Source organism: Triticum dicoccoides, chromosome 2B (genome assembly GCF_002162155.2).
Source record: "Triticum dicoccoides isolate Atlit2015 ecotype Zavitan chromosome 2B, WEW_v2.0, whole genome shotgun sequence".
In the NCBI taxonomy this organism is placed as follows: Eukaryota; Viridiplantae; Streptophyta; class Magnoliopsida; order Poales; family Poaceae; genus Triticum; species Triticum dicoccoides.
The window spans coordinates 814,042,479-814,049,807 of record NC_041383.1 but is presented as its reverse complement, the minus strand read 5'-3'; positions in this window follow the sequence as shown (position 1 = coordinate 814,049,807).

The window sequence follows — 7,329 nt, the reverse complement described above, 5'->3', positions numbered from 1 at the left end:
GAGATTTAAGAGGGGAGCAAGGGGGAAAGGTCTGGTTACGATAATCTAACGGATCTTCTCGAAGAAGTTAATCCCTTTCGTTGATGTCTTCAATCCTTTATTCCAATGCATCATGATAAACTGGTCATCATTTCTTCGGGAACTCCATCGTACTTACGAAAGATAAGGGCCAGCTCACTACGACATAAAGCTTTTAAGGGAAACAATCTGGGGCTAACCCATGAATTAGTATAAAATTATCTCTCGAGTTGAACATATGAAATACCTCGAGAGTAAGGTACGAAGGTACCATAATAGGCTCCAAGCGGGTGAGAAAGGGGTTCAGAGTAGCGAGAGTAAGTATTGCGTCTGATACCAGAATAGATGATCTCATCGGTAGGTGGCTCATGAATTTCATACGAGTCCACGCGCGAGGAATCACTTTGGAAACATGAGGGTGTACAGGAGAGTCAGGTTTCGATCCTGGTGAAACTGTGGGTTATGGGCCCACCATGTGGGTTAAAAGTAGGAAGGGCGGAGACGTCTTGCGCGATCATGCAAGCTAGGCATGTCAGGGGGGGGTAGCCTGTCAATTATGTCGGCGACAACGTCGATACCAAGGGCGAGGGACGAAGAGAACTACTTTCCTGCTCGTTGAACGAGGCGGACCAATAGGCAAAGTTCTCATCCATCGGTGGTTACCGGAATGTCATCAACAATAAAAACAGGGTCTTACTGACAGAGTTGTACATCGGGGTGTTTGCACAAGCAGTGGATTATTACTGCTTATATCATATAGATCATAGCAAAGGTCTAAACAAACCAATGGAAGGAAAATATGATCATCAGATTAAGCAGAACAATGGAAAGGAAAATGTGTTTAAACACATATTTCAGGGGTATATCCTTCCTAATGACAAGCAGAACATGATAACCATGACATGATATTAAGTAGAAAGGCCTCTAGGTGAGGGGAGAGAAATTTTCATGACATTACCCATACAGCGGTGTTTGGATAATTGAGCAAGAAACGTTTAGCATTGGGCTTCAAATGTTCTTGTTGAAACATCGGAGTACCATAGACATGCTTCGAGATAGAATTGACATGGTCTTCAGGTGAAGATTAAACTTTGGAAACACGAAGGATCCATCAGGAATAACTTGTAGAATAAGTCTTACAATTTCCTCATGGACGAATGGATAACCTTGCTGAAAAGGAATCTATAATGATAGGTCCTCCAGCCGGGGGGGGGGGGTGCTAGGCATGACATCATGTTACCGGGTCATCAAAGGATCAACTTCATGACTCTTGGAAAATTGTCCCAACCATCATATCTGATGGAGATTCAGATATGAGGGGTGTCAGGATACCTCAGGCTCAGGATGCCTGAGAAGAAAGGTGCAACACAAATTGACGGGATGACACTGTAAGATTCTCGGGAAATGAACTAAGAAGTGATTTCCGTTAACAAGAGTTCATCATTAACCCAAGGAGAGGATGATGAGGTGGCTGATGGACTCAGCGATAATTCAACGAGGTATCCAAAAGATGGACCTCCACAATTATGTGGATAAGGGGATAACATCTGTCAGATTAAACAATATAATGGGATATGCTCGAGGAAAACATACATAATTAAACATTGGTTGAACGGTGCGCCCGAATATGGGTTGGGTCGCACGATCAATGTTAGAGTGGTGACTTGACGAACAAAAGAATTAGAATGAAACTCGACCATTACTTCAAAGCAATGGGGTTGCTAGAAGTTTTGAATTCACACCTCATAGTTCAATTGTCGGTATTCCGGTTAGAAACAACACGGGTACCAAGAAAGAATGGTGAGGGTGAGAAGTATCACCATACCAAGAAGTCTTAAGAGGTGGAGTAATCCTCACGACCTTCTTGACATAAATGATGGTAATACTCCATGGTAAAGAAGAACAAATGCTAGGTAGCAAGGAACTCGAGGTATAACACAGAACACAAACAAGTTTTTGTTGGAGGGAACGCAATAAAGAGGTCGATGACAACACAAATCATCGAGGGCGAGGATGGTATTTCTCATCATTAATTCAATTGATATCCTGGAAGAGCATCAGAATGTAGATGGTGATCATGACACATTTGTCGAGAGATTCCACGAAGATGTAATCGATCCGCGATCACAACAAGTCCAAAAGAATGATGAAGCAAGAGGTTATTGGAACCATAGGTACGACACAAACTCGAACTCAAGCTTGTTGTTTAAGGTGAAAGGGTATGACGAGGAAAATCGACGTAAGCTTAGCTATCGTCGCAAATTGGTGTTCCGAGAATAAGAACCAGGTAGCACAGGTAGAATCGTCACGACAATGATATAGCCAAACAGGCTAGGAATGGCGTGATCGGGTACAATCTCGTACTTATAGAAGCTTACTGAAGAGTTGTTGAACCGAAGAGCGGACTTAGTTCAGTTATCGGTGTCTTTGAGTGTTCAATAACTCAGAGCCCGCGAAAAATTGAAATCGGTGGGAAGGTAGCACTTGATGAAGAACTCATAAAAAGTTATGCAGTTCCACGATAATCTCGAGATACCAGGGGGGGTAATACTTGACACAAGATCAAAGTAAAGGTTGGACTGGTGTATTGATCCATAGAAGACAATGGTTTTAACTTGTCCGAGAAATGGAATCAAAGAAGAACAATCATGGTCGGAACCACGGTTGCAAGGGATCAATTCACAGATACCATATGTTAGCTATCAAGGAAATAGTTATTATTACAAGAAGCTTCCATGATAGGATATACATCGCGTCCATGGGCATGAACACAAAGTTCAAGGTCGACTCCCACTTCTCCAATGCATAACCTTTCATTCACTTCTCACGTTCGATGATGTTGCAGTGTTGAAATTTTATCTGGTGAAGCACCAGAAGAGTATGACTCGTGAAAACTTTCGGGTTCACACGGTTTAGAGAAGGCATATGTTCAACCCATAGGGGCTTCTTAGAAACATATACCACAAGTTTCAAGAGTAAATAACACAAACTCGATGGCAGAGCATGGTTGAGAAAAGCAGAGGATACAATTTACCAAAGGCATTATGTATCCGAGGAAAGGCTCACAAGGTTATTGAATATGAAGGGCGTTGTCAGATAAATCCAACAATGGATCGGGCGATCCACAACGGAGCTGATGTGAGTATCGGTACTCAATCAGAGGAAGAAAGAATGCACGGGCATCATATTATAGGACAACTGAATAATTTGATGCTTAGATAACAAAGGAATTATGATTTCCAAAACAAAGGATCAGAAGCAGACGCTCTGACCAAGGATGGATAAGTTGAATATACCTGAGGCACAATTGACGACAAATAGTTTGGTCCAGAACCAGCTCATGTTCAAAAATGATGTCTGAGCCGGAAGGATAATTTAGAAGGGTTGATAGATGTTTGTGTGCATTCGCACACATGCTGAATCAATAGGATCCAAATGACGATGCCTAAGGATATTAACGAATATTGCCAATGGGAAGCATCCATAATGCAAGCAGACAAGTATTGCAGAGCAATAAGCTATTAAGGATTTTTGGAGGATCAAATAGTATTTCGAAGACCATTGTGAAACACATGAACAACTGGGGGATGAGCGGATACTCGATAAGTGCGAGAATTATCCATAGGGGTATTCAGGTGACAAGGAACAGCAAGGTGATAATCTCAAGGATTATCGAGACAACGACGAGTGTTTCGAGGTATCTGGTAATAACAAAACCAACTGGGGATGAATGTAAGAATAACAACTGCCAGTAGTTATCCATAAGGGTTGACGGTGGAAGGGGAATTGCAAATGCGATGAACATAAGTTCTCGGGTTAACAACGGAGAGTATCTTCAGGGTCTTCACGTGCCGCAGACGATCATCATTAATAAGGGGCTCTCCGGGTGAAAGTGATAACGAGATCCTAATGTTAGATTTTAGCAAAAATCATTTAACCCGAATAGAAGAGAAATAAGAGTCCCAGAGTATAGGTCGAGGAGTAAAAGATCCTACTACCACCCAATGGCGACGTGGGCCCATGGGCCGCACAGCCATGTTAGTAAAAGTTTTGTAAAGTTTAGACTCGACTTCAGCCAAGGAGTTGGAAGGGGGATTCCTACAGGCAGTCGGCTCTGATACCAACTTGTGACGCCCCCGATTCAATCGTACACTAATCATGCACGCAAATGTGTACGATCAAGATCAGGGACTCACGGGAAGATATCACAACACAACTCTACAAATAAAATAAGTCATACAAGCATCATAATACAAGCCAGGGGCCTCGAGGGCTCGAATACAAGTGCTCGATCATAGACGAGTCAGCGGAAGCAACAATATCTGAGTACAGACATAAGTTAAACAGGGTGCCATAAGATGGCTAGCACAAACTGGGGTACAGATCGAAAGAGGAGCAGGCCTCCTGCCTGGGATCCTCCTAGATCACTCCTGGTCGTCGTCAGCGGGCAGCACGTAGTAGTAGGCACCTCCGGTGTAGTAGGGGTCGTCGTCGACGGTGGCGTCTGGCTCCTGGACTCCAGCATCTGGTTGCGACAACCAGGTAGAAGGGAAAGGGGAAAAGAGGGAGAAGAGCAACCGTGAGTACTCATCCAAAGTACTCGCAAGCAAGGAGCTACACTACATATGCATGGGTATATGTGTAAGGAGGCCATATCGGTGGACTGAACTGCAGAATGCCAGAATAAGAGGGGGATAGCTAATCCTGTCGAAGACTACGCTTCTGGTAGCCTCCGTCTTGCAGCATATAGAAGAGAGTAGATTGTAGTCCTCCAAGTAGCATCTCCAAGTAGCATCTCCAAGCAGCATCTCCAATAGCATCGCATAGCATAATCCTACCCGGCAATCCTCTCCTCGTCGCCCTGCGGAAAAGCGATCACCGGGTTGTCTGTGGAACTTGGAAGGGTGTGTTTTATTAAGTATCCGGTTCTAGTTGTCATAAGGTCAAGGTACAACTCCAAGTCGTCCTGTTACCGAAGATCACGGCTATTCGAATAGATTAACTTCCCTGCAGGGGTGCACCACATAGCCCAACACGCTCGATCCCATTTGGCCGGACACACTTTCCTGGGTCATGCCCGGCCTCGGAAGATCAACACGTCGCAGCCCCACCTAGGCAAAACAGAGAGGCCAGCACGCCGGTCTAAACCTAAGCGCACAGGGGTCTGGGACCATCGCCCATAGCACACCTGCACGTTGCGAGGGCGGCCGAAAGCAGACCTAGCCTAGTGGCCTTCCAGTCCAATTCGGCGCGCGCCGCTCCGTCGCTGACGTCTGAAGTGCTTCGGCTGATACCACGACGTCGGGATACCCATAACTACTCCCACGTAGATGGTTAGTGCGTATAGGCTCGTAGCCGACTCAGATCAAATACCAAGATCTCGTTAAGCGTGTTAAGTATCCGCGAACACCGAACAGGGTCAGGCCCACCTGTCTCCTAGGTGGTCTCAACCTGCCCTGTCGCTCCGCCACAAAGTAACAGTCGAGGGCCGTCGGGAACCCAGGCCCACCTCTACCGGGATGGAGCCACCTGTCCTTTCAGCCCCCTCGTCAGAATCACTTGCGGGTACTCAATGAGCTGACCCGACTTTAGTCACCATCTGTATAGTATGTATGTGTGTATAGTAATATACCCGTGATCACCTCCCAAGTGATCACGGCCCGATAGTATAGCAAGGCAGACTGACAAGAATGTAGGGCCAATGATGATAAACTAGCATCCTATACTAAGCATATAGGATTGCAGGTAAGGTATCAACAGATGTAGCGACAATGTCAGGCTATGCATCAGAATAGGATTAACGGAAAGCAGTAACATGCTACACTACTCTAATGCAAGCAGTATAGAGAAGAGTAGGCGATATCTGGTGATCAAGGGGGGGCTTGCCTGGTTGCTCTGGCAAGAGAGAGGGTCGTCAACTCCGTAGTCGAACTGGTCAGCAGCAGCGTCGGTCTCGTAGTCCACCGAAGAGAAGAGGGGGAAGAAATAATGAATACAGAGCAAACAAAGCATCACAAAATATAACAAGGCAATACGCGATGTTCGGTGTGCCCTAACGCGGTAGCAGGTGATACCGGTGAAGGGGGGGAAACATCCGGAAAAGTATTCCCGGTGTTTCGTGTTTTCGGGCAGAGGAGCCGGAGGGGTAAGTTGCGGGTTCGATAGGTTAGGGGTGTGTGGCGGACGAACGGACCGCGTATCCGGATTCGTCTCGTCGTTCTGAGCAACTTTCATGTATAAAGTATTTTCATCCAAATTATGGATTAAAAGATATGATTTTTTTTAAAGATTTAAATCATTTTCTGATTTTAATTATTTATTTAAACCCAACATTATCCAAAACAGTGATTGCTGACGTCATCATGACATCAGCAGTCAACAGAGGTGTTGACTGGTCAAACTGATGTGTGGGTCCAGTGGGACCCACCGGTCATACACTGTTAGGTTGGTTAGGGTTTAGGTTAAACTAATTACTGTTTACCTAAACTAACATGTTAATTAGATTAATTAACTAGGATTAATTAACTTAATTAATTTAGTTAATTAATTAATTACGTTTATTTTTAGTTATTATTTATTTTCTATTATTCCTTTTTAAAACCCCCTTTTTTTGGAAACGTTCTCTGGGCAGTGGCCCACTTGTCATAGGCCCAAGGCCTAATGGGTTCGGGCGCGGGGCGCAGCCCGAGCGGGCGCACGGGCGTTATCGGGTGCGGGCGCCGCGCACCCGCACGGAGGCGACGGAGGGCGTCGGCGGGGTCGTGCCCACGATGCGTCCAGGGGAGGGCGTGTGGGCGTGCGGGGAGGGGAACCACGGTAGCGGCTCGCCGGAGTTGCGTTCCGGTGACCACTTGGTCACCCACGAGCATCGGAAGGATGAGCGCGTTGGCGCGCATCGAGTTGGGCTAGTGGCTGGTGCTGGAGGTGGCCGAAAACAAGGCCGGTGACGAGGTTCGGCGGCGGCGGGCGTGCAGCAGCAAGGGCGGCGGGGACCGTCCATGGCCGGGCTCGGTCAGAGGGGGCGTGGGCGTGAGCGCGCGCGGTCGGCCACGGTCGGGCGCGGCAAAGCGCGGTCCAGGGCGTGCGGGAGCTCGACGGTGGTCCCGTGCGGAGGCAGGTGGCCGCGGGCGGCTCCGGGGCGGCGCGGGATGGAGCCGAGCGTGAGGGGGAGGGCGCGACCACGGCAGAGAGAGGAGGGAGGGGAGCTCACAGGGGAGCAGTAGGGCACGGGCAGTGGGGCTCGGGGAGGAAGACGTGGACGGCGCGCGATGGGGAGGCAGTCCGGCGAGGAGGCTCCGACGTCGAGCAGCG